At 41.4% G+C, this 27199-nt stretch overlaps 1 pseudogene across 1 annotated transcript; it reads left to right on the plus strand.

Annotated features, from left to right (window-relative positions):
* The first annotated feature begins 1005 nt into the window (after positions 1-1005).
* On the plus strand, positions 1006-5605 carry LOC101015310 (annotated as a pseudogene). Its single transcript, XR_002517152.2, has one exon. The product of XR_002517152.2 is annotated as an olfactory receptor 7E24-like (transcript).
* Positions 5606-27199: the final 21594 nt, after the last annotated feature.

A 27199-nucleotide genomic window follows, 5' to 3' on the forward strand; every position in this document is an offset into this window, starting at 1 on the left:
GTGTGGATCAGTGCAGCCTCCACCATCCATACTTGCTATTGTTCAGCCAGCATACCACATGGAACCCACAAGGAGATCAAGAACGATTTTCTCTTTCTCACTCAAGGAACCCACCAAAGTCTCATGTTGACTAGAGAATGGTTAGTGCTTCTTTTACTCCACTGAGTTCACAGGGTGTGCTCAGCCTTTGTCCTTCATGCTCATGAATTCCCTGAGGGTCTCTTGGGAGCCTCTCCTGTCCTCTCCCACAGCTCCTTGTGGTCTCAAATGCCTTTGCTCAGCCTTTCACTCCCTCCTCCCCTAGGCTTCACTTTTTTTCCTCCTTGGCCTTTGGCTTGAATTATCATTCATTATGTGTTGTGGAGCTGTGGTGTGGTCCCTGAGGTGAAGAGGGGCCGAGGCGAGTAGCCTCCGACCATATTCCTTTGAGTTGTGTTGCAATGGCCTTCACTTCTTTTCCATACCTCCACTCACATTACAAAATCCTCTGTTGTTTTTTTTTTTTTTTTGAGGCAGGGTCTCACTCTGTCACCAGCTGGAGTGCAGTGGCGCAACCTCAGCTCACTGCAGCCTTAGCCTCTGGGGCTCAAACGACCCCCCTTCTTCAGCTTCCCAAGTAGCAGGGACTACAAGCACTTGCCAGCACACCCGATTTATTTTATTTTTTGTAGAGACAGGGTCTCACTATGTTGCCCAGGCTGATCTCAAACTCCTGGGCTCAAGCAAACCTCCAGCCTTGGCCTCTCAAAGTGCCGGGATTACAAAAGGGGAGGGAGTGCACGAATAGGGTGTGGGTCACAGAGATCACATGCTTCACAAGGTAATAGAATATCACAAAGCAAGTGGAGGCAGGGCAAGATCACAGGACCACAGAATGGGGCGAAATTAAAATTGCTAATGAAGTTTCCGTAGGCATTGTCATTGATAACATCTTATCAGGAGACAGGGTTTGAGAGCAGACAACCTGTCTGACCAAAATGTATTAGGTGGGAATTTCCTGTCCTAATAAGCCTGGGAGCGTTACAGGAGACCGGAGCTTATTTCATCCCTTCTTACGGTCGTTCATAGGCCTACCCTCAGGGGCGCATTCTCTTTCTCAGGGATGTCCCAATATCGCAGGATGTGTACACACCTGCTGTGATATTTTTCCTTTGCCTGTTTGAATATTAAGAACAATATCACAGGGGGGTGTCCACCCTCTGCGATATTGGGAGTAATATCATCCTCTGTTTCGCCGGATATTAGAAACATTATCACAAAAAGGTGTACACCCCCTGTGATATTGGGAGTAATATCATACTCTCCTTCCCTGGATATTAGAAACAATATCATAGGGGGTTAACACCCCCTGCGATATTGGGGGTAACATGTTCGATTTTACAGAACATTAGGAAAAATATCACAGCAGGTGTGTACACACCTTGTGATATTGGTAGTAATATCATCCTCTACCCCCCGGAATATTATCAGCAATATCACAGGGGTGGTGTGCACCCCCTGCGATAATGGAAGTAATATCATTCTTTCTATCCCTGGATATCACAGGAGGGGTGCACATCCCGGGTGATATTTGGAATAATGTCATCCTCTTTTTCCCTGGATATTAGGAACAATATCACAGGGGGTGGACACTTTCTGTGATATTGGAAGGAATATCATCCTCCCCCACTGTGGATATTAGGAACAATATCACACATGGTGTACACCCACTGTGATATTAGGAAGAATATTACAGGGTGTACACCCACTGTGACTTTAGGAGAAATATCTCCCTAAAATGTTACAAATAATATCACAGGGTATACAGTAATATCTCCCTAGGATATTACAAATAATATCACATGGTGTACACCCACTCTGATATTAGGAGTAACACCTCCCAAGGATATTACGAATAATATCACAGGCTCTACACCCACTATGACATTAGGAGGAGTACCTCCCTAGGATATTATGAATGACATCACAGAATGTACACCCATTATGTACACCCACTGTGATATTAGGAGCAATATCTAATTAGGATATAACAAATAACTGCACAAGATGTACACAGATGATGTACACCCACTGTGATATTAGGAGAAATATCTCCCTAGGGTATTATGAATAACATTACAGAGCATACACACATGGTATGCATCCACTGTGACATTAGGCATAATAACTTTCTAAGATATTATGAATAACATCACAGAATATACACACATGGTGTACTTCCACTGTGATATTAGGAGTAATAGCTCCCTAGGATGTTACGAATAACATCAAAGGATGTACATACATGCTGTACACCCACCGTGACATTAGGAGTAATTTCTTCCTAGAATATTATGAATAACATCACAGGGTGTCCACACACAATGTACACCCACTGTAATATTAGGAGTAATATCTCCCTAGGATATTGCAAATAATATCACAGAGTGTATACCCACTGTAATATTAGAAGTAATATCTCCCTAGGATATTACGAGTGATATCACAGGGTGTACACCCACTGTGATACTGGGAGCAATATCTCTTTAGGATACTACGAATAATTTCACAGAGTGTACACCCACTGTGATATTAGGAGAAATATCTCTCTGGGATATTACGAATTATATCACAGAGTGTACACACGTGTTGTACAGCCACTTTGATATTAGGAGTAATATCTTCCAAGGACATTACGAATAATATCACAGAGTGTACACCCACTGTAATATTAGGCGTCATATCCCTGTAGGTTACTATGAATAATGTCACAGGGTGTACACCCACTGTATTATTAGGAGTAATATCTCTGTAGGTTATTACAATTAATATCACAGGGTGTACGCTCACTATGATATTAGGAGTAATATTTCCCTAGGATATCAAAAATAATATCATAGGGTGTACAACCTCCACCTCCCAGGTTCTAAGGGATTCTCCTGCTTCAGCCTTTTGAGTAGCTGGGGTTACAGGTGCCCCCCACCACGCCTGGCTAATTTTGTACTTTTACTAGAAACGGGGTTTCACCATGTTGGCCTGACCTCATGTGATCCACCAGCCTCAGCCTCCCAAAGTGCTGAGATTACAGGTGTGAGCCATCACGCTCGGCCAAGAGTTATATATTCAATTAATTTGGAAGCACAGCTCCCATACTTGAGTGTGCATTTACTTTTATGGAGAAACGATGTCAGAAAACTTAAGGATGATAATAAATATGAAAAGTAACTGGCACATAGAAAGGTCTTCTGACTAAGAACTATAAGGTTTGATTTTGTTTTTAGATAGTGTGGTCCTAGCTCTTGTATAATGCTTATAAATATTCTACATCAAAGGAATTTGTAGCACAGTGTCAGAATAAAATAAAATGTATTTCACTGCTTCTTAATTCCTTTCAATTAGACTGAGATCTTTTTCTTAAAGAGAGAAGAACATTTTTTATTGCATTTTATTTTTTTCTGAAAAGAGTAGGCCGTATTTTACTGAGATCATGGATTTGTTACATGTTACGTTTTGGTCTTCTAACATTCTTTGGTGGATTTTCTCTAAAGTAGGTATGTAGAGAAAGAGTTGAAAAGCAAAAGAGTAAATCATGTAATAATTCTGAGATTTTTGGGTTTGCCACAACTGAGAAATATTGCTGACGGTGTATGGTCCTCAAGTGTGAAAATGGTCCTTGTGAATTGCTTGTATCCAAAATATACACACAGCATTAAGGGCTGGTTTTTATCTTTTATTTTTCCAATCGTCTTTTCTTCCTCAAGGTGTCCAAGTCACACAGAGCCACAGAATCTCACAGGTGTCTCCGAATTCCTCCTCCTGGTACTCTCAGAGGATCCAAAACTGCAGCCCGTCCTCGCTGGGCTATCCCTGTCCATGTACCTGGTCACTGTGCTGGGGAACCTGCTCATCATCCTGGCTGTCAGCTCTGACTCCCACCTCCACACCCCCATGTACTTCTTCCTCTCCAACCTGTCCTTGGCTGACATCAGTTTCACCTCGGCCACGGTTCCCAAGGTGATTGTGGACATGCAGTCGCATAGCAGAGTCATCTCGTATGCGGGCTGCCTGACACAGGTGTCTTTCTTTGTCCTTTTTGCATGTATAGAAGACATGCTCCTGACTGTGATGGCCTATGACTGATTTGTGGCCATCTGTCACCCCCTGCACTACCCCGTCATCATGAATCCTCACCTCTATGTCTCCCTAGTTTTGGTGTCTTTTTTCCTGGGCATATTCATATATTTAGATAGCACTATGCTTGGTTTTCTTCCCACTTCAGGGATCCTTTTTTCTTATTCTAAAATTGTCTCTTCCATTCTAAGAATTCCATCGTCAGATGGGAAGTATAAAGCCTTCTCCACCTGTGGCTCTCACCTGGCAGTTGTTTGCTTATTTTATAGAACAATATTGGAGTGTACCTGACTTCAGCTGTGTCACCATCCCCCAGGAATTGTGTGGTGGCATCAGTGATGTATGCTATGCTCACCCCCATGCTGAACCCCTTCATCTACAGCCTGAGAAACAGGGACATTCAAAGTGCCCTATGGTGCCTGCACAGCAGAACAGTCTAAACTCATGATCTATTCCATCCTTTCTCTTGTGTGGTTTAGAAAGGGCAATCACATTACATCTCTACATCTGCAAATCCTAACCCCTTGGTCACATTAGTTTTGTTGCTTGATGGCTTTTATTCCTTTTCACATTTCCTATGTGAATATTGCTTTCTTCGTTATGCCTTTAACTGGAAAGGGTGAGTATTCTGGGATCCTTTGTTCAGCATAAACATCATGACTGAATCCTCTATACCTGGGAGGCCTCCTTTAGTTTCTGAGCAATAACCCTGTCGTCCAGGTGAAATCACAACCACCTTTATGTACAGGAAGTCCTCACTTCATTTTGTAATCCCCTGAAAACTGACTTTATGGAAACAATGTATAGCAGGTCTTCCAACACCAGTGTTTTGTCCAAAGTTGTTTAGTTATAATGTTGATGAAGAATAAGTGGTTTCGCTCTACAAAATTTTGCTTAAAGGTGCAGTTTCCAAGAGACTTTCAAAGATGCTAAGTGAGGACATACTGTACATCAAATTCATATCCTTTTCCACAGTTCATGTGGAATTTCTTTATAAACTGCTTCTAGGGAATCTATTTAGGCAGGTTATGTGTAGAGATCCATGTCACCAGTCCTCAATCTTGGCTTTGACTGAAGTCACCTGGGGAGCTTCCAAATGATGAGGACTGGATCTCATTACCTGAGATTCTGATTTACTTGCACCTGTGTGGGCATGCGGATTTTTTTTTTTTTTTTTTAACACCAGAGATGGTTCCAATGATGAAGTTCCTAGAGGGATCAAGCTCCGATGAGTAAGAACAGAAGTTAATTGTAATATAATTTCTTCAAATATTATCTTCAAATGCATTGTCCTTTAATACCATACAGATTTTTATTATGCTGTTCTTTCTTACCACTTGGCATTTTCACTTTACATTTGTTGAAGTTATAGATTTATACACACATTGATTGCTGTTTTATTTCACACTTGTATATACATAAAATGGGAAATAGAAAAGAATAAAATGGTCACAGTATCCCTAAAGTTTCCCATTCTGAGACATTTTTTAAATATTTGTTTTTTTTAAAAAAATTGTTTCAATTAAGACTCTGTGGTATACACACACAATGAAATATTATTCAACCTAAAAATGAATAAAATCCTCTCTACTGCAGCAAAAACGGATGAGATTGCAAGTCAGTATATTAAGTGAAATAAGCCAGGCGCAGAATGACAAACAATACATGTTCTCGCTTATATGTAGGAACAAAAAAGAAAATCTTGGCCAGGTGTCATGGCTCATGCCTGTAATCCCAGCACTTTGGGAGGCCAAATCAGATGGATCACTTCAGGCCAGGAGTTCGAAACCAGCTTGGAAAACATGGTGAAACCCCAACTCTCCTAAAAATACAAAAATTAGCCAGGTGTGGTTGTGCATGCCTGTAGTCCCAGCTACTTGGGAGGCTGAGGCAGCAGAATCACTTGAAACTAGGAGGCGGAGATTGCAGTGAGCCAAGATCATGCCTCTGTACTCCAACCTGGGCAACAGAATGTGACTCCATCACACACATACACACAAAAGGAATCTGATGAAAGTGGAGAGTACAAAGGTGGTTAACAGAGGCTGGGAAGAAAAGGGGTGGGATGGGGAATGAAGAGAAGTTGATAATTGGGTACAAAAATACAGAAATATGGAACTTATGAGTTCTACTGTTTGATAGTACAGTGTGGAAATTTTAGTTCATAGGAATCTATTGCATATTTCCAGATGGCTTGGAAAGAAGCATCCTAACTTTCTCATTATGCTGATTTTTAAGCTGTTACCTTTCTGCTCCAATCAAACTCTTCTATACGCTTCTTTTTGAGGCTAGATTGGGACTCTTGAAATCATGCTATCTATCTATCTATCTATCTATCTATCTATATTTTTAATTGAGACAGAGTTTTGCTCTTGTTGCCTAGGCTGGAGTGCAATGGTACGATCTCGGCTCACCACAACTTCTGCCTCCTGGGTTTAAGCGATTCTCTTGCCTCAGCCTCTCAAGTAGCTGGGATAAGTGGCATTCACTACCACTCCCAGCTAATTTTGTATTTTTAATAGAGATGGGGATTTGCCCTGTTGGTCAGGCTGATCTTGAACTCCCAACCTCAGGTGACCTGCCCCCCTTGGCCTCTCAAAGAGCTGGGATTACAGGCTTCAGCAACCACGCCCAGCCCATGCTGTATTTTTATCTGTTATTGTTTGTTTGTTTTTGAGCCCAGAAATAACTTCCCACATATATGTTCAAATAATTTTTAACATATGTGCCAAGAAAGTCCATTGGTGGAAAAGCAGCCTTTTTAACAAATGGTGTTAGAGAAACTTGATTTCCACATGCAGAAGAATGAAGGAGGACCCTATGTCACACCAGATGCAAAAATTAACACCAACCAGATCAAAGACCTAAGCCCAAGAGCTAAAACTATAACATGCCTAAAAGAAAACACTGGCAAAACCTTTATGACATCAGAGTGGACGATGCTTTCTGGGATATGAAACCAAAAGCATAGGCAACAAAAGAAAATTAGATTCCTTGGATTACATCTAAATGACAAACACTTTTGTGCATCAAAAAACACTGTGAACTGAGTGAAAAGATAACCCATGGATTAGGAAAAATATTTGCAAATCATATATCTGAAAAGAGGCTGATATCCATAATATATAAAGAACAGCTAGATCTAAACAACAAGAAACCTAAGGCATCCCATTAACAATGGTCAGAAGACTTGAGTAGACATGTCCCTAAAAAAGATACAGCAATGGCCATTAAGCATATAAAATGATGTTCAAAATCACGAATCTTAGGGAAGTGCAAATCACACCAAAAATGTGATACCACACATTAGGATGGATATGATAAACAAACAAGCATTGGTGAAACTAGAGGGAATGCTCGAACATGATTGGAGGGAATATAAAATTGTGCAGGAACAGGGAAAATAGTATGGAGTGTATTTGAAAAATGAAAAACAGAATTATCAGATGATCACAGAGTTGCATTTGTGGGTACCTACGAAAAACAATTAGAAGCCAGGAGTGGAAGAGATATTTGTACACCAATATTCATAGCAGCATTCTTCACAACAGCCAAAATGTAGAAGCAACCCAAGTGTCCATGGACAGATGAATGAAAAGCGCAATGCAGTTCATTCATACAATGGAAGACTATTCAGCCTTAAAAAGGCAGGCACCTCTGGCCAGCGCAGTGGCTCACGCCTGTTATCCCAGCATCTTGGGAGGCCAAGGTGGGCTGCTCACCTGAAGTCACGAGTTCAAGACCATCCTGCACAACATGGTGAAAACCTGTCTCTACTAAAAATGCAAAACATTAGCCAGGCGTGGTGGCGTGTGCCTGTAGTCACAGATATTCAGGAGACTGAGACACAAGAATCACTTGAACCTGGGAGGCGGAGGTTGCAGTGAGCCCAGATTGTGTTACTGCATTCCAGCGTGTGCAACCAAGTGAGACTCCATTAAAAAAAAAAAAAAAGAAAGAAAGAGAAAAGGCTGGCACTTCTGACACAGGCTGCAACATGAATGAACCTTGAAGACATTACTGTCAGTGAAGTAAATAAATCCCCAAAGGATAAACACGAGCAGGCTCAGTTTCCCACACCTGTAATTTCAGCACATTGGGAGGCTGAGGTGGGAGAGTCACTTGAGGTCAGGAGTTCAAGACCAGACTGGCCAACATGGCAAAAACTCGCCTCTACTAAAAATACAAAAATTAGTTGGGCATGGTGGCGCACATCTGTAATCCCAGCTACTCGGGAGACTGAGACTTGAGAATCACTTGAACCCAGGAGGTGGAGGTTGCAGTGAGCCAAAATCATGCCACTGCACTTCAGCCTGGGTGACAGAGAAAGACTCTGTTTAAAACAAACAAACAAACAAAAAAGATAAACACAGTATGATTCCACTTATATCAAGTCTCTAGGGTAAACTCATAGAGTTGCAAAATAGAATGGTGGCCCCCGGGGTGGGCAAGAGAGAGGAATGGAGGGTTTGTTCAGTGGGTACAGTTTCCATTTGAAAGATGAAAATGTTCTGGAGGTGATGGTGGTGATGGTGGTGTTGGTTGCTAAATAATGTGAATGTACTTAATGTCATTAAACTGTAAACTTAAAAATAGTGGAGATTGTAAATGTTTATACTGACCATTCTATATGAAATCATATATATTTATAATTTTTAATATGTATACATGGTATATTTTACCATAATAAGAGATGAAAATTAAAGCAGTTGGATCTTTACAAATAAAAGAAAGAAGTGAATAATACATACCAGCTTTCTCCTGATTAGAGGAAGAGCCCCAACGCTTCTATGGTCACTTTTCTCTTCTTCTTCTTGCCTTATTATGAGGAAATCCTTAGAGGTTGGGGAACTTGGGCGACTTTGGCTAATGAGAAGCTCTGTTCCTTGGGTCCCTCAGGCCATAGAATAGTAAATACTCAGTCTGTGCCTCCAGTCCTGCAGTGTGAGGTTCTAGTCCAGTGGGCTCCACACCCATCATCTGCATCAGGAAGCTTGTCTTACCCTGTTGTCTGGCCAGTCTTGAGGATGGAGTCTGAGCCTCCATTGTGCACCATACAGGGAGGACAGCAGATCTGCTCTTTGTGGTCATGACCCAGCAGATGGCAAGTGCAGCTCAGTGAGTGCTGAGGGATGGTCGGGAGCCTCGTTTTGTTTCCTCATCCTCAGTACAAACAGGAGAGTGTGGTGGGCAGATGCGGGGAGACCAATGTGCAAAGTGTCAGCTCAGCGGACTGTGGAGTTTCTGTTCTTGGTTGTGGTGGGGGTCTCAGAAATCTTATTCAAAATTTTGCTTTCCTCCCACACTGGTTGTCCTTTTCATAGACATCTCACCCATGAGAGCAGGGAATGAGTCCCTCTAAACGATTCCCTAAGCACAACAGAAAGATTATGAAGGTGATGATGAGGATAAAAAGGAAGATGGCAGATACCATGGCATCAAGAACTCTTACTGAGGGCTTCGTAAATGCCAGCTTCTTAGCTGTGTGGTCTATGCAACTTGCTTTGTTTCATCGGCATAGCCTTCTCCCAGTTACTAGTACACATTTCATTATCATTTTACAGACTAGAAAAGGAGCAACGCATTTTCATATAACTTGTACCAGATCATGAAGTCAAAAAGGGTGAAGTCCCATTTGAACCAGGCAGTCTAAGTCCAGACACATGGCATTTGGCCAGTCGTCTCCCTGCATCCAATCTGCCCTCTCAAATCCTTGTCACTGGGGCAGATGCCCCTGCTCACTGTGCCCTTCCCTTTGGGGGTTCCTGGTAGACCACAGCTAGAGCTGTGAGTGCCACATTCACTGTGTCAAGTATAGAAAAGGCAGCTGAGATCACATGAAAGATGCCAGAAAGAATTGGCACAGGATCATTCGAGGGGCACCTCTCCCTTGCCCTTGCCCTTGCCCCTACTCCTGGCTTTCCTTGCATATATCAACTTCCTCAAAGGAGTCATAAATTCATTTGGTTTCCATTCCTATTGAGGAAACTGGAAACTGTTTCAAAATGCAACTCAGATATGGCTATGGTTAAGACCTCTGACCTCTGCCCAAAACTTTTTGAGTGTTGGAAGGCCATGAAGTTCAGTGCCTGGCACTTAGAGACTGGCCATTAATTTTGAATACCACCCTTTCTACTTATCTGTATGGCAAGGGGCGAGATGCCCGTCCTCTTGTAACGCCTAAGGTTCTTGCCTAGCGACGCCAAAGAACTGGTGTGGCAGCTGACCACGGCGAGTGAGAGAGACACGGACCGAGAGAGAGAAACAGTTGTAGACTTTATCGAGCTGAGAGAAAGTACAAAACTTCCACAGTGTGGAAGGGGTCCCCAGTGGGTAGCCAGAGTTAAATTATACAATTTCCTTATAAACTCTTTAAGGCAGGAAATAGGTGTGGTAGGAAGATGTTACCAGAGCGAGAAACAAAGGCAGTAAATTATTTTGTGACATGTCTTAGATTTTGAGGAAAACTGGAATTGCAACTTAGGTTTTACCTACTTTATGACCTTGCAGTGGCATGGCAAAGGAGACAGGATCTTACAGGACCCTACAAGGTACGTTTACAAGGAATTAGAATTGGGAGCATAGATAAGGTCCGCTGGTCACAGAAAAATGAGCAGTTAACATTCCTTTTAGTTTCGGGAGAGGGGGACGGGAGAGAGGACACAGGGAAACTTTCAGCAAAATTTTTGCTGTTTATAGCTTTCTTGGGGAAGAAAACACATGCACAAATCCTGGTGTTAGGAATATTTTAAGCTTATATCTTCAATATTAATCATCTAGGACCAAAGGAAGTCCTGATGCAGGGAAATGAGTGAGTTTCACAGCTTTCTGAGCCTCTACTCAACCAAGGAAGCCCAGCTGGCACCTCCTCTCACTCTGAGACTCATCACTGTCATCTGAGTTCATTTCTTGTTGATCCAACGGAAGTGAGCAACAAACCTATCGTGGATGCCCACTGCATGATGTCTATGTGATAGATGCATAAAGTAAAGACAAAGTGAATTTTAGATACATTCATAATATTTTAAGCTTAATCTCCATACAATTCAACGGAAATATCCCCTGACCTGAAGTTCTGGTTTCCCTGCATTCCAGACAGGACATTTTATTTTGTCCTCATCTCCGTAAGTACTGAGTATTGTGAGAGGAACAAGTGAGTTCCTTTTGTTTCTGATTCCCCAGAGTCTATATTTTGCTTGGCACACAGGAGAGAGCAAAAGTAAAACTGTATGTTAATTACTGAATAGAACCTTCCTTGGTTCACAAAAATTGGCTGTGATCAGTGTGACTTCGACATACTTGATTCTTTTTTTTTCTGAGACAGAGTTTTGCTCTTGTTGCCTAGGCTGGAGTGCAATGGTGTGATCTCAGCTCATGGCAACTTCCACCTCCCAAGTTCAAGTGATTCTTTTGCTCAGCCTACTGAGTAAGTGGGGTAACAGGCATGCACCACCATGGCCAGCTAATTTTGTATTTTTAGTAGAGACGGGGTTTCTCCATGTTGGTCAGGCTGGTCTTGAACTCCAGCCCTCAGGTGATCTGCGTGCCTCTGCCTCTCAAAGTGCTGGGATTACAGGTGTGAGCCATCATGCCCAGCCTGGCAGACTCAATTCTTTGCTGCCTGTTCTTTCATCCCTTCCAGCAACGTGCCATAGAACTAGAGATGATAAAACAACACTTGTTTGTTTCTATGTCATGACGTGGGCCCTATGATTCTATTGATTAGTATTCACAGCATCCAATTATTCAAAAACCAAGGAAGAACTTTTCATAGATTTAATAGGAAAAAAATAGAGGCAGAAAGAAACGGGGGCAGGTAAACCTTATTGCTTGGACTGACACACATTTTACACTTTCACATTACTCCAGACAAAAAAAGTAAACCAAAAGTGTTCTTAGAACTTCATTATTGTTTAATCATTGACAGCTGTATTGAACACTATGGACATCGGTGTGGTAAGTGATGGCCTATGGTTATGTCCATTTTTTTATTATACTTTAAATTCTAGGGTACATGTCCACAACCTGCAGGTTTATTACATATGTATACATGTGCCATGTTGGTTTGCTGCACCCATTAACTCAACATTTACATTAGATATTTCTCCTAATGCTATCCCTCTCCCAGCCCCCCAACCCCTGACAGGCCCTGGTGTGTGATGTTCCCCACATTGTGTTCATGTGTTGTCATTGTTCAACTCCCACCTATGAGTGAGAACTTGCAGTATTTGGTTTTCTGTCCTTGTGATAGTTTGCTTATAATGATGGCTACAGGCTTTATCCGTGTCCCTGCAAAGGACATGAACTCATCCTTTTTTATGGCTGCATAGTATTCAATGGTGTATATGTCTCATATTTTCTTAATCCAGTCTATCCTTGATGGACATTTGGGTTGGTTCCAAGTCTTTGCTGTTGTGAATAGTGCCTCAGTAAACGTTCATGTGCATGTGTCTTTATGTAGAATGATTTTTAATCCTTTGGGTATATACCCAGTAATGGGATTGCTGGGTCAAATGTATTTCTAGTTCTAGATCCTTGAGGAATTGCCACACTGTCTTCCACAATGGTTGAACTAATTTACACTCCCACTAACAGTGTGAAAGTGTTCTTATTTCTCCACATCCTCTCTAGCATCTGTTGTTTCCTAACTTTTTAATGATCACCATTCTAACTGGTGTAAGATGATATCTCATTGTGGTTTTGATTTGCATTTCTCTGATGACAAGTGATGATGAGATTTTTTTCATTTGTCTGTTGGCTGCATAAATGTCTTCTTTTGAGAAGTGTCTGTTTAAATTCTTTGCCCACTTTTTGATGGTTGGTTTGTTTCTTTCTTGTAAATTTGTTTTAAGTTCTTTGTAGATTCTGGATATTAGCCCTTTGTCAGATGGATAGATTGCAAAAATTTTCTCCCATTCTGTAGGTTGCCTGTTCACTCTGATGGTAGTTTCCTTTGCTGTGCAGAAGCTCTTTAGTTTAATTAGATCTCATTTGTCTATTTTGGCTTTTGTTGCCATTGCTTTTGGTGTTTTACTCACTAAGTCTTTGCCCATGCCTATGTCTTGAATGGTATTGCCTAGGTTGTCTTCTAGGGTTTTTATGATGTTAGGTCTTACATTTAAGTCTTAATCCATCTCGAGTCAATTTCTGTATACAGTGTAAGGAAGGGATCGAGTTTCAGTTTTCTACATATGGCTAGCCAGTTTTCCCAGCACCATTTATTAAATAGGGAATCCTTTCCACATTGCTTGGTTTTGTCAGGTTTGTCAAAGATCAGATGGTTGTAGATGAGTGGTGTTATTTCTGAGGCCTCTGTTCTGTTCCATTGGTCTATATCTCTGTTTTGGTACCAGTACCATGCTGTTTTGGTTACTATAGACTTTTAGTAGCATGCTGCCTCCAGCTTTGTTCTTTGCTTAGGATTGTCTTGGCTATGTGGGCTCTTTTTTGGTTCCATATGAAATTTAAAGTAGTTTTTTTCCAATTCTGTGAAGAAAGTCAGTGGTAGCTTGGTGGGGATGGCATTGAATCTGTAAATTACTTTGGGCAATATGGCCATTTTCACAATATTGAATCTTCCTATCCATGAGCATGGAATGTTCTTCCATTTGTTTCTGTCCTCTTTTATTTCGCTGAGCAGTGGTTTGCAGTTCTCCTTGAAGAGGTACTTCACGTCTCTTGTAATTTGGATTCCTAGGTACTTTATTCTCTTTCTTGTAATTGTGAATGGGAGTTCACTTACGATTTGGCTCTTTGTTTGTCTATTATTGGTATATAGGAATACTTGTGATTTTTGCACATTAATTTTGTATCCTGAGACTTTGCCGAAGTTGCTTGTCAGCTTAGGGAGATTTTGGGCTGAGACAATGGGGTTTTCTAAATATACAATCATGTCATCTGCAAACAGAGAGAATTTGACTTCCTCTTTTCCTAATTGAGTACCCTTTATTTCTTTCTCTTGCCTGATTGCAAAATTGTGCCAGTTTTCAAAGGGAATGATTCCAGTTTTTGCCCATTCAGTATGATATTGGTTGTGGGTTTGTCATAAACAGCTCTTATTATTTTGAGATACATTCCATTAATACCTAGTTTATATAGAGTTTTTAGCATGAAGGTCTGTTGAATTTTGTCAAAGGCCTTTTCTGCATCTATTGAGATAATCATGTAGTTTTTATTGTTGGTTCTGTTTATGTGATGGATTACGTTTATTGATTTGTGTATGTTGAACCAGATTTGCATCCCAGGGATGAAGCTGACTTGATTGTGGTGGATAAGCTTTTTGATGTGCTGCTGGATTCGGTTTGCCAGTATTTTACTGAGGATTTTCTCATTGATGTCCATTAGGAATATTGGTCTAAAATTCTCTTTTTTTTTGTTGTGTCTCTGCCAGGTTTTGGTATCAGGATGATCCTGGCCTTATAAAATGAGTTAGGGAGGATTCCCTCTTTTTCTATTGATTGTAATAGTTTCAGAAGGAATGGTACCAGCTCCTCTTTATACCTCTGGTAGAATTTGGCTGTGAATCTGTCTGGTCCTGGACTTTTTTTGGTTGGTAGGCTAGTAATTATTGCCTCAATTTCACAACCTCTTATTCATCTATTCAGAGATTCAACTTCTTCCTGGTTTACTCTTGGGAGGGTGCATGTGTCCAGGAGTTTATCCATTTCTTCTGGATTTTCTAGTTTATTAGCATAGAGGTGTTTATAGTATTCTCTGATGGTAGTTTCTATTTCTGTGGGATAGGTGGTGATATCACCTTTATCATTTTTTATTGTGTCTATTTGATTCTTTATTCTTTTCCTCTTCATTAGTCTTGCTAGCAATCTATGTTGTTGATCTTTCCAAAAAACCAGCTCCTGAATTCACTGATTTTTTTTTGAAGGGTTTTTTGTTTCTCTTATCTCCTTCAGTTCTGCTTTGATCTTATTTTTTGCCTTCTGCTAGCTTTTAAGTTTGTTTGCTCTGGCTTCTCTAGTTCTTGTTGTTGTTGTCTTTTTTTTTTTTTTTTTTTTTTTTTGAGATGGAGTTTCCCTTTTGTTGCCCAGGCTGGAGGCTGAAGTACAATGGCACCATCTTGGCTCACCACAACCTCCACCTTCCTGGGTCCAAGCAATTCTCTTGCCTCAGCCTCCTGAGTAGCTGGGATTGCAGGCATGTGCCACCACACCAGGCTAATTTTGTATTTTTAGTAGATACAGAGTATCTCCATGTTGGTCAGTCTGGTCTCGAACTCCTGACCTCAGGTGATTTGCCTGCCTCAGCCTCCCAAAATGCTGGGATTACAGGCATGTGCCACCTAGTTCTTTTAATTGTGATGTTAGGGTGTCGATTTTAGATCTTTCCTTTTTTCTCTTGTGGGCATTTAGTGCTATAAATTTCCCTCTACACACTGCTTTAAATGTGTCCCAGAGATTCTGGTATGTTGTGTCTTTGTTCTCATTGGTTTTAAAGAACATCTTTATTTCTGCCTTCATTTCACTATTTACCCAGTAGTCATTCAGGAGCAGGTTGCTCAGTTTCCATGTAGCTGTGCAGTTTTGAGTGAGTGTCTTAATCCTGAGTTCTACTTTGATTGCACTGTGGTCTGAGAGACAGTTTGTTATGATTTCTGTTCTTTTACATTTGCTGAGGAGTATTTTACTTCCAATTATGTGGTCAATTTTAGAATAAGTGTGATGTGGTGCTGAGAAGAATGTATATTCTGTTGATTTGGGGTGGAGAGTTCTGTAGATGTCTATTAGGTTTGCTTGTTTCAGAGCGGAGTTCAGGTCCTGGATATCTTTGTTAACCTTCTGTCTCATTGATCTAACATTGTCAGTGGGGTGTTAAAGTCTCCCATTATTATTGTGTGGGAGTCTAAGTCTCTTTGTAGGTCTCTAAGGACTTGCTTTATGAATCTGGGTGCCCCTGTATTGGGTGCACATATATTTAGGATAGTTAGCTCTTCTTGGTGAATTGATCCCTTTACCACTATGTAGTGGCCTTCTTTGTCTCTTTTGATCTTTGTTGGTCTAAAGTCTGTTTTAACAGAGGCTAGGATTGCAACCTCTGCTTTTTTTTTTTTGCTTTCCATTTGTTTGGTAGATCTTCCTCTAACCCTTTATTTTGAGCCTATGTGCATCTTTGCACATGAGATGGGTCTCCTGAATATAGCACACTGATGGGTCTTGACTCTTTATCCAGTTTGCCAGTCTGTACCTTTTAATTTGGGCATTTAGCCCATTTACATTTAAGGTTAATATTGGTATGTTTGAATTTGTTCCTGTTATTATGATGTTAGCTGGTTATTTTGTCCATTAATTAATGCAGTTTCTTCATAGTGTCGATGATCTTTACAGTTTGGCATGTTTTTGCAGTGCCTGGTACAGGTTGTTCCTTTCCATGTTTAGTGCTTCCTTCAGGAGCTCTTGTAAGGCAGGCCTGGTGGTGACAAAAATCTCTTAGTGTTTGCTTGTCGGTAAAGGATTTTATTTCTCCTTCACTTGTGAAGCTTAGTTTGGCTGGATATGAAATTCTGGATTGAAAATTCTTTTAAGAATGTTGAATATTGGCCCCCACTCTCTTCTGGCTTGTGGGTTTCTGCCAAGAGATCTGCTGTTAGTCTGATGGACTTTCCTTTGTGGATAACCCAACCTTTCTCTCTGGCTGCCCTTAACATATTTTCCTTCATTTCAACCTTGGTGAATCTGATGATTATGTGTCTTGTGGTTGCTCTTCTTGAGGAGTATCCTTGCGGTGTTCTCTGTATTTCCTGAATTTGAATGTTGGCCTGCCTTGCTAGGTTAGGGTAGTTCTCCTGAATAATGTCCCGAAGAGTGTTTTCTAACTTGGTTCCATTCTCCCTGTCACTTTCAGGTACACCAATCAAATGCAGGTTTGGTCTTTTCACATAGTCCCATATTTCTTGGAGGCTTTGTTAGTTTTTTTACCCCTCTTTTTTTCTCTAGTCTTCTCACTTTATTTCGTTAATTTGACCTTCAGTCACTGATATGCATGCATCATGAAGTTCTCATGCTGTGGTTTTCAGCTTCATCAGGTCATTTAAGGTCTCTTCTACACTGTTTATTCTAGTTGGCCATTTGTCTAACCTTTTTTCAAGGTTTTTAGCTTCCTTGTGATGGATTAGAACATGCTCCTTTAGCTCAGAGAAGTTTGTTATTACTGACCTTCTGAAGTCTACTTCTGTCAATTTGTTAAGCTCATTCTCCATTCAGTTTTGTTCCCTTGCTGGCGAGGAGCTGCCATCCTTTGGAGGAGAAGAGGCACTCTGATTTTTAAAAATTTTTTGCTTTTCTGCTCTGGTTTCTCCCCATCTTTGGGGTTTTATCTACCTTTGGTCTTTGATATTGATGACCTACAGATGGGGTTTTCATGTGGATGTCCTTTATGTTGATGTTGATATTGATGCTATTCCTTTCTCTTTGTTAGTTTACCATCTAACAGTCAGGCCCCTCAGCTGCAGGTCTGTTGGAGTTTGCTGGAGATCCATTCCAGAACCTGTTTGCCTGGGTATGACCAGTGGAGGCTGCAGAACAGCAAATATTGCTGCCTGATCTTTCCTCTGGAAGCTTCATCTGAGAGGGGCATCCACCTGTTTGAGGTGTCTGTGGGCCCCTTCTGGGAGGTGTCTCCCTGTCAGGCTACATGGGGGCCAGGGACCCACTTGAGGAGGCAGTATGTCCATTCTTGGAGCTTGAACGCCATGCTGAGAGAACCACTGCTCTCTTGAGAGCTTCAGACAGGGACGTTTAAGTCTGCAGAATCTGTCTGCTGCCTTTTGTTCTGCTATGCTCTGCCCCCAGAGGTGAAATCTAGAGAGGCAGTAGACCTTGCTGACCTGTGGTGGGCTACAGCCAGTTTGAGCTTCCTGGCAGCTTTGTTTACACTGTGAGCTACTCAAGCCTCAGCAATGGCAGATCCCCCTCCCACTGTCAAGCTGCAGCCCCACAAGTTGAGCTCAGACTGCTGTGCTAGCAGTGAGCAAGGCTCTGTGGGTGTGGCACCCACCGAGCCAGGCATGGGAGGGTATCTCCTGGTCTGCCATTTGCTGTGACCATGGGAAAAGTGCAGTATTTGGTCAACAGTGTACCCTTTCTTCAGTTACAGTCTGTCACGGCTTCCCTTGGCTAGGAAAGGGAAATCCACTGACCCCTTGTGCTTCCCGGGCGAGGTGATACCCTGCCCTACTTTGGCTCGCCCTCTGTGCACTGCACCCGCTGTCCAAACAGTCCCAATGAGAAGAACCAGGTACCTCAGTTGGAAATGCAGAAATCACCCATCTTCTGCGTCAATCTTGCTGGGAGCTGCAGACCAGAACTGTTCCTATTCAGCTATCTTAGAAGCAATCTCCAGTTATGTCCATTTAACTAAAACTTTCTCTCTGTTTTTGAGATGGAGCCTCGCTGTGTCACCCAGGTGGAAGTGCAGTGGTGTGATCTCGGCTCACTATAGCCTCTGCCTCCCAGGTTCAAGCCATTCTCCTGTCTCAGCCTCCTGAGTACCTGGGACGACAGGTGCATGCTGCCATGCTCGGCTAATATTTATATTTTTAATAGAGGCATGGTTTCACCATGTTGCTAAGGATAATCTTGATCTCTTGACCTTGTAATCCACCCATCTCAGCCTCCCAAAGTGCTGGGATTACAAGCATTAACCACCGTGTCCGGCCAAACTTTCTTATGAAAACTCCAAGTCCGCCTAAGCTAAGGACAGGAGTTATATCTTACATGAATTTTAAAACAAGGCCCACCTACTTGAGTATGCAATTACACTCTTGAAGGAGAAAAGTCAGAGAACATAATGATGAAATCACTAGAACTTAACTGGCATCTGGAAATATTTTCTGATTATGAATTGTCAACTATAATTTTATTTCCAGATGACTTTGTCTCAGTTGTTACACAGTGTTTATAAATGTTCTAAATCAAGGGAACTTGTGGCAATCTTAGAATAAAATAATACGTTTGAGTTCTTAATTTCTTTTAATTAGAAGAAGCTTTTTCTTAAAGTGAAGAGAATGTTATTATTACATATTTTTCTTCAGAAAAGACAGGCTGTATTTTCTAGCAATTATGAATTTGTTATATATGATGATCTGGTTCTTGGAACATTCTTGAATCTAATATCTCTAAGGCAGGTGTGTACAGCAAGAGGTGAATAACACAAAAATCAATAGAATAATTATTAAAAAATTGAGTTTGTTAGAACTGCACAATATTGCTGAATGTGGATTGCTCTGAAATCTGAAAACATTACTTGTGAATTGCTTATATCCAAAATGCAGACACAGTGCTGGGTGTTGGTTTATTTGTTTTCTATTTTTCAATCCTCTTTTCTAGTCAAAATACGTAGAAACTCTGAGGGTGCCCAGGGCAAGCACCAGCCTATGCCACCACCCTCACAGAGCCCTGGGTATGCTTGACCATTGAGGGCCAGGAGGTTAACTGTCTCCTGAACATTGGCACGGCCTTCTCAGTCTTACTCTCCTGTCCCAGACAACTGTCCTCCAGATCTGTCACTATCCGAGGGGTCCTAGGACAGCCAGTCACTAGATACTTCTCCCAGCCACTAAGTTGTGTCTGGGGAACTTTACTCTTTTCACATGCTTTTCTAATTATGCCTGAAAGCCCCACTCCCTTGTTAGGGAGAGACATTCTAGCAAAAGCAGGGGCCATTATACTGAACATAGGAGAAGGAACACCCATTTGTTGTCCCCTGCTTGAGGAAGGAATTAATCCTGAAGTCTGGGCAACAGAAGGACAATATGGACAAGCAAAGAATGCCCATCCTGTTCAAGTTAAACTAAAGGATTCCACCTCCTTTTCCTACCAAAGGCAGTACCCCCTTAGAAACGAGGCCCAAAAAGGACTCCAAAAGATTGCTAAGGACGTAAAAGCCCAAGGCCTAGTAAAACCATGCAATAGCCCCTGCAATACTCCAATTTTAGGAGTACAGAAACCCAGTGGACAGTGGAGGTTAGTGCAAGATCTCAGGATTATCAATGAGGCTGTTGTCCCTCTATACCCAGCTGTACCTAAGTCTTACACTCTGCTTTCCCAAATACCAGAGGAAGCAGAGTGGTTTATAGTCCTGGACCTTAAGGATGCCTTTTTCTGCATCCCTGTACATCCTGACTCTCAATTCTTTTTTGCCTTTGAAGATCCTTCAAACCTAACGTCTCAACTCACCTGGACTGTTTTACCCCAGGGGTTCAGGGATAGCCCCCATCTATTTGGCCAGGCATTAGCCCAAGACTTGAGCCAATTCTCATACCTGGACACTCTTGTCCTTCAGTACATGGATGATTTACTTTTAGCTGCCTATTCAGAAACCTTGTGCCATCAAGCCACCCAAGTGCTCTTAAATTTCCTCACCACCTGTGGCTACAAGATTTCCAAACCAAAAGCTCAGCTCTGCTCACAGCAGGTTAAATACTTAGGGCTAAAATTATCCAAAGGCACCAGGGCCCCCAGTAAGGAATGTATCCAGCCTATACTGGCTTATCCTCATCCCAAAACCCTAAAGCAACTAAGAGGATTCCCTGGCATAACAGGTTTCTGTCGAATATGGATTCCCAGGTACGGCAAAACAGCCAGACCATTGTATACAGTAATTAAGGAAACTCAAAAAACCAATACCCATTTAGTAAGATGGACACCTGAAGCAAAAGCGGCTTTCCAGGCCCTAAAGAGGGCCCTAACCCAAGCCCTAGTGTTAAGCTTGCCAACAGGGCAAGACTTTTCTTTATATGTCACAGAAAAAACATGAATAGCTCTAGGAGTCCTTACACAGGTCCAAGGGATGAGCTTGCAACCCGTGGCATACCTGAGTAAGGAAATTGATGTAGTGGCAAAGGGTTGGCCCATTGTTTATGGGTAGTGGCGGCAGTAGCAGTCTTAGTATCTGAAGCAGTTAAAATAATACCAGGAAGAGATCTTACTGTGTGGACATCTTATGATGTGAATGGCATACTCACTGCTAAAGGAGACTTGTAGCTGTCAGACAACCGTTTACTTAAATATCATCTTGCATGTCGTGACACCTTCACCAATAACATAGTCATGCATTTCCCTCCTGCCTTTTTTGGTTTTCTTCCCATCTCGGGGATCCTTTTCTCTTACTATAAAATTGTTTCCTCCATGCTGAGGGTTTCATCATTAGGTGAGAATTCCCTTTGTCTCCATATTGCTGTGTGGGCATGGAGGACTAGGTAAGGCTTAGGGATTCTTAGTCGGCCTAGGAAATCCAGTTAGTCCTGTCTCTCAGTTCCCCTTCACAACAGAAAAACCCAAGTGCTGTTGGGGAGATTGGCTGACGAATGCTCTAACTGCTTCCTGCTGAATTGGGGCATAGTAGGGGTTGTGCAGTTGAGATTTCCTTGGGAGGGGTGGCTTTGATGTCATTAACATTGGAGCATGGGCTAGCAGGCCGGTCCAGGGGTCCACAGTAGATCTTAGTCATGGACTGCATCTGGGACTCCATTTGAAGAACCATTTGTAGTTTTACAGCTTTGATTCTGGAAGAGACAAACTTAACAAGGAGGTTAAAGATATAGGGATTGAAATGTATGGCCTGCAGTGCAGGGGATTATTTCTTTGGTACACTTTACAGGCCCTCACTATCTGCTTGATAGTTTTGAAAAGGCCTGGTCCAGTAAATAATAATTTGGCCATCTGATGGGTGCTATCAATGCCTAAGTGAAAGGTTTGGTGAAGGATTTTAAGTAATTTCATTGGTTAGCTGTAGGCAAAAGTATTTTTCCTTCTTCAGTGGCCAGCCATCCTGAGGGGAAACTATGTCCTCGTGAGGTTCCCCATTCTATTTCTTCTTCTGAGTGCTGGGGCTTGGTTTCCCGGAGGGGATTACCCCATACCAGAGGTCCTTCTATAAGCATTTCTAATGGAGGGTCCCACCTTGCGGCTCTTGTGGCTTCAATATCTGCTTGGTGGTTCCCTTCATCTTCCCCCAGAAAGGGCGCAGTGGCCTCCGTGTTGTACACAGTCGTCACTCCCATGCTGAACCCCTTTATCTATAGCCTGAGAAACAGTGACATTAAAAGTGTCCTGCAGTGGTTGCATAGCAGAACAGTTTAATCTCATTATTTTATTATCTGTTCCATTCCTTTTGTAGTGTGGGTTAAAAAAGCCAGCAAGGTCAAATACAAATAATATCACAGGGTGAACACCCACTGTGATATTAAGAGTAATAGCTCCCAAAGATATCAAAAATACTATCACAAAGTGTACACACATGGGGTACACCCACTGTGATATTAGAAGCCATATTTCCCTAAAATATTATGAAAAATATCCCCAGGTGTACACCCTTTGTGATATTAGAAGTAATGTTTGCCCTGGATATTATGAATAATATCAAGGGTATACACACATGTGGTACACCCACTGTGATATTAGGAGTTATATCTCCCTAGGATATTATGAATAATATCACAGGGGGTGTACACACATGGTGAACACCACCAGTAATATTAACAACATCCCCATAGAATATTACAAATAATATCACAGGGGGTATACATACGTGGTGTACATCCCCTGTGACATTAGGAGTAACATTTACCTCAGATATTATGAGTAATATCACAGGAGTTACACCATCTTCAACATTAGGAATGTCCCCCTAGGATATTACAAATAATATCACAGGGTGTACACACACTGGAACATGAGGAGTAACATCTTTCCAGAATATTATGAATAATATCACAAGGTGTACACCACCTGTGACATTAGGAGTAACATTGGCACATGTGGATAATATCACAGGGTGTACACCCCCTGTGACACTAGGAGTAACATCCCTCTAGATTATTGGATATAAGATCACAAGGTGTACAAGCATTGTGACATTGGTAGTAACATACCTTTAGGATATTATGAATAATATCACAGTGTGTACACCCCCTGTGACATTAGTAGTAACATTCCCCTAGGATATTACAAATAATATTACAGGGTATAGAGCCCCAGTGATATTAGGAGTAACATTTCTATAGGCTATTACAAATAATATCACTGTGTGTATATCACATGTAACATTAAAAGTAACATCCTCCAAAACTATTACAAAAAATTTCACAGGGTGTACACCTGCTGCGACATTAGGAATATCATCCCACTAGGATATTACAAATAATATCACAGGGTGTACAAGCATTGTGGCATTAGTAATAACATCCCGCTAGGATATAACAAATAATATCATGGAGTGTACACCTTCTGTGACATTAGAAGTAACATCCTCCTAGGATACTACGAATAATATCACAAGGTGTAAATCCCGTTGACATTAGGAGAAACATCCCCCTAGGATATTCCAAATAATATCACTCGGTGTACACCCCTGTGACATTAGGAGTAACATCTGTGTAAGATATTATGTATAATATCACAGGTTGTAAACCCCCTGTGACTTTAAAAGTAACATCCCCCTAGAATATTTCAAATGATGTCACAGGGCGTACACCCCTGATGACATTAGGAGGAACGTCTCCCTAGCATATCATGAATAATATCACAGGTTGTACACCCAGTGAGATATTAAAAGTAACATCCTCCTAAGATATTATGAATAATATCACAGGGTTTACACCCACTGTGATATTAGGAGTAATATTTTCCTAGGATATTACAAATAATGTCAAAGGGTGTACACCCCTGTGATATTAGGAGTAATATCTCCCTAGGATATTATGAATAATATTACAGGGCGTACAGCCCCTGTGATATGAGGAGTAACATTTCTTTTTTTTTTTTTTTTTTGAGACGGAGTCTCGCGCTGTGTCACCCAGGCTGGAGTGCAGTGGCGCGATCTCGGCTCACTGCAAGCTCCGCCTCCCAGGTTCACGCCATTCGAGGAGTAACATTTCTATAGGATATTACAAATAGTATCACTGTGTGTACACCTCATGTGACATTAGGAGTGACATTCCCTGAAACTGTTACGAATAATTTCACAGGGTGTACACCCCCTGTGATATTAGGAGTAACATTCCACAAAACTATTGCAAATAATTTAACAGATAATAATGTAACATGAGGAGTAACAAACTTGTAGGATATCACCAATAATATAAGAAGGTGTTCACCACCTCTGACATTAGAAGTAACATCCTTTTAGGATATTTCAAATAGTATCACCAGGTGCATACCCCCTGTGATATTTTTTACACCATTTGTTACTTTAAAAGTAACTTTCCCCTAGGATATTACAAATGATATCACAGGTGGTTTACACACATAATTTATACCTCCTGTGACATTGGGAGTAACATTCCCCTAGGATACAATGAATACCATAACAGGGTGTATGCTGCCTGTGACATGAGGAGTCACATCTTTCTGGAATATTACAAATAATATTACAGAAGTTGTACACACATGTTGTACACTCCATGTGCCATTAGGAGCAACATCCCAATAGGGTATTAGGAATAATATCACAGGGGTTGTACACACATGGTGTAATCCCACTGAGACATTAGGAGTAACATCCCCCTAGGATATTACGAATAATATCACAGTGGGTGTACACAGATGGTGTACCCATTCTGTAAAAGTAGGCATAACATCCCCCAAAGATACTATAAATAATATCACAGGGTGTGTACAAACATGGTGTATACCTTCTGTGACGTTAGGAATAACATTTTTCTCAGATACTATAAATAATATCACAGGGGTGTACACACATGGTGAGCCCCACCTGTAATATTAGGAGTAACATTCTTATAGGATATTTTGAATAATATCACAAGGGATGTAAACACATGGTGTACACCCCCTGTGACATTAAGAGTAACGTTTCCCTGGGATATTATGAGAATTATCACAGGGTGAACACGACTTGTGACATTGGGAATAATGTCCCCCTAGGATATTACAAATAATATCACAGGGTGTACACCCACTGTACACACCTGGTGTACACCCACTCTGATATTAGAAGTAATATCTCCCTAGGATAAGGGCAGGATAATTGAATAAATCAAGGCAGGATATATGATAAATGAAATATATAATATAAATATAAAGTTAAAATAAATGAAGGCAGAATAATTAAATAGCATCAAAAGAAACATCACAAAGCAGAAATTACAGTCTTTGCAACACTACTGTGTAATTACTATAGGGCCTAATATTCTTTGAAAACTATGTGCTTCTATTCACAATAGCAAAGACTTGGAACCAACCCAAATGCCCATCACTGACAGACTGGATAAACAAAATGTGGCACATATACACCATGAAATACTGTGCAGCCATAAAAAAGAATGAGTTCATGGTTTTTTTCAGGGACATGGATGAAGCTGGAAACCATCATTCTCAACACACTAAAACAGGAACAGAAAACCAAACACTGCATGTTCTCACTCATAAGTGGGAGTTGAACAATGAGAACACATAGACACAGGGAGGGGAACATCACACACCAGGCCTGTTGGGGGGTGTGGAGCAAGGGGAGGGAGAGCATTAGGACAAATACCTAATGCATGCAGGGCTTAAAACCTAGATGACAGGTTGATGGGTGCAGCAAACCACCATGGCACATGTATACCTATGTAACAAACCTGCACAATCTGCATATGTATCCCAGAAGTTAAAGTAAATAAATAAATAAGAAAACTATGTGCCAGGCATTTCCCCCTCATGATCTATTTACTGCCCACATCTGCCGTCTGCCCATGTCACATAATAGGCAAGTGAGGGAGCCAGGATCTGGAACCAGGTTGTCTGATTTCCAAGTCTGTGTTTATACCATATACCAGTTACTAGGTTTGAATGTAGATAAATGGAACAGAGAGAGTTTGCTCTTGGAGTTCAGAGGAGAGAGAGCTGTGGGCTGGAGAGGTAAGTGAAGGCTTCATGAAGCCTTGGATTATTACTTGGAAGTTATTGGATTAGTTCTTTTATTCCCCAGTATTCTAATATGTTTTTCCACGTTCTTATTGATTTAATTTTTTTTTTTTTTTGAGACGGAGTCTCGCTCTGTCACTCAGGCTGGAGTGCAGTGACGCTATCTCGGCTCACTGCAAGCTCCGCCTCCCGGGTTCACGTCATTCTCCTGCCTCAGCCTCCTGAGCAGCTGGGACCACAGGCGCCCACCACCGCGCCCACTACCGCGCCCGGCTAATTTTTCATATTTTTAGTTGAGACGGGTTTCATCGTGTTAGCCAGGCTGGTCTTGATCTCCTGACCTGGTGGTCCGCCCACCTCGGCCTCCCAAAGTGCTGGGATTACAGGTGTGAGCCAGCAAGCCCAGCCTTAATTTTATTTTTTAATATGTAAAACATTAGCATGCTTCCAAAACTCAAAACTGTATATAAAAGTCTATCCAGAGAAGGGCCACTTCTTCCCCTGTCTGCTTCACCAACCCGCAACCCTTTGTAGGCAACAGTTTTATTGATCTGATTGGTTCTGCTTTGTGTGTCTAGTATTTTTTACTTTTAGGAATAGGGTCTCACTCTGTCGCCCAGGGTGGGGTGCAGTGGTGTGATCAAACCTCACTGAAGCCTTGAATTTAATTTTTTATTTAATGCTTGCCATTGTGTATATTGTATGTTGAGTGCTTGATTTTTTTCTTCCTTTAAAGAGTATTGGTTTTGTTCTGGCAGATGTATAAGTTACCTGTTGATCATTTTGATCATTTTGATCATTTTGATACTTGTTAGTATGTTTTATCAGAGCAGTTCTGAAGTACTGTTTACTCCAGGACTAGTTTAGCCCTACTACTGAGGCATGACCTTTCTCATAGACTCTAGGGAATATCCCCATATTTACTGCAACCTTTACTCTCTGATCATTGGAATTCAAATGTCTCCCAGCTGTTTGCTCTGGGAATTGTTGGTTCACAGCTTGGTTGTTCTTTGCTTGGCCTCATGGAGTTTCTCCCTACATATGCATGGCTTATTCAGCCATGAATTCAGAGGGATCTTATATGGACTTCCGGTGCTTTTTCCTGAATTTTTAAAAATAAGAGATACATCTATGTTTTATTTTCCCTTCTTTCTTACACAAAATTAGCATACTATATATATGGTTTTGTCTTTTGCTTTTGTTTAGCTTTTAAA

The sequence above is a fragment of the Papio anubis genome, chromosome 12, assembly GCF_008728515.1.
Source record: "Papio anubis isolate 15944 chromosome 12, Panubis1.0, whole genome shotgun sequence".
Classification (NCBI taxonomy): domain Eukaryota; kingdom Metazoa; phylum Chordata; class Mammalia; order Primates; family Cercopithecidae; genus Papio; species Papio anubis.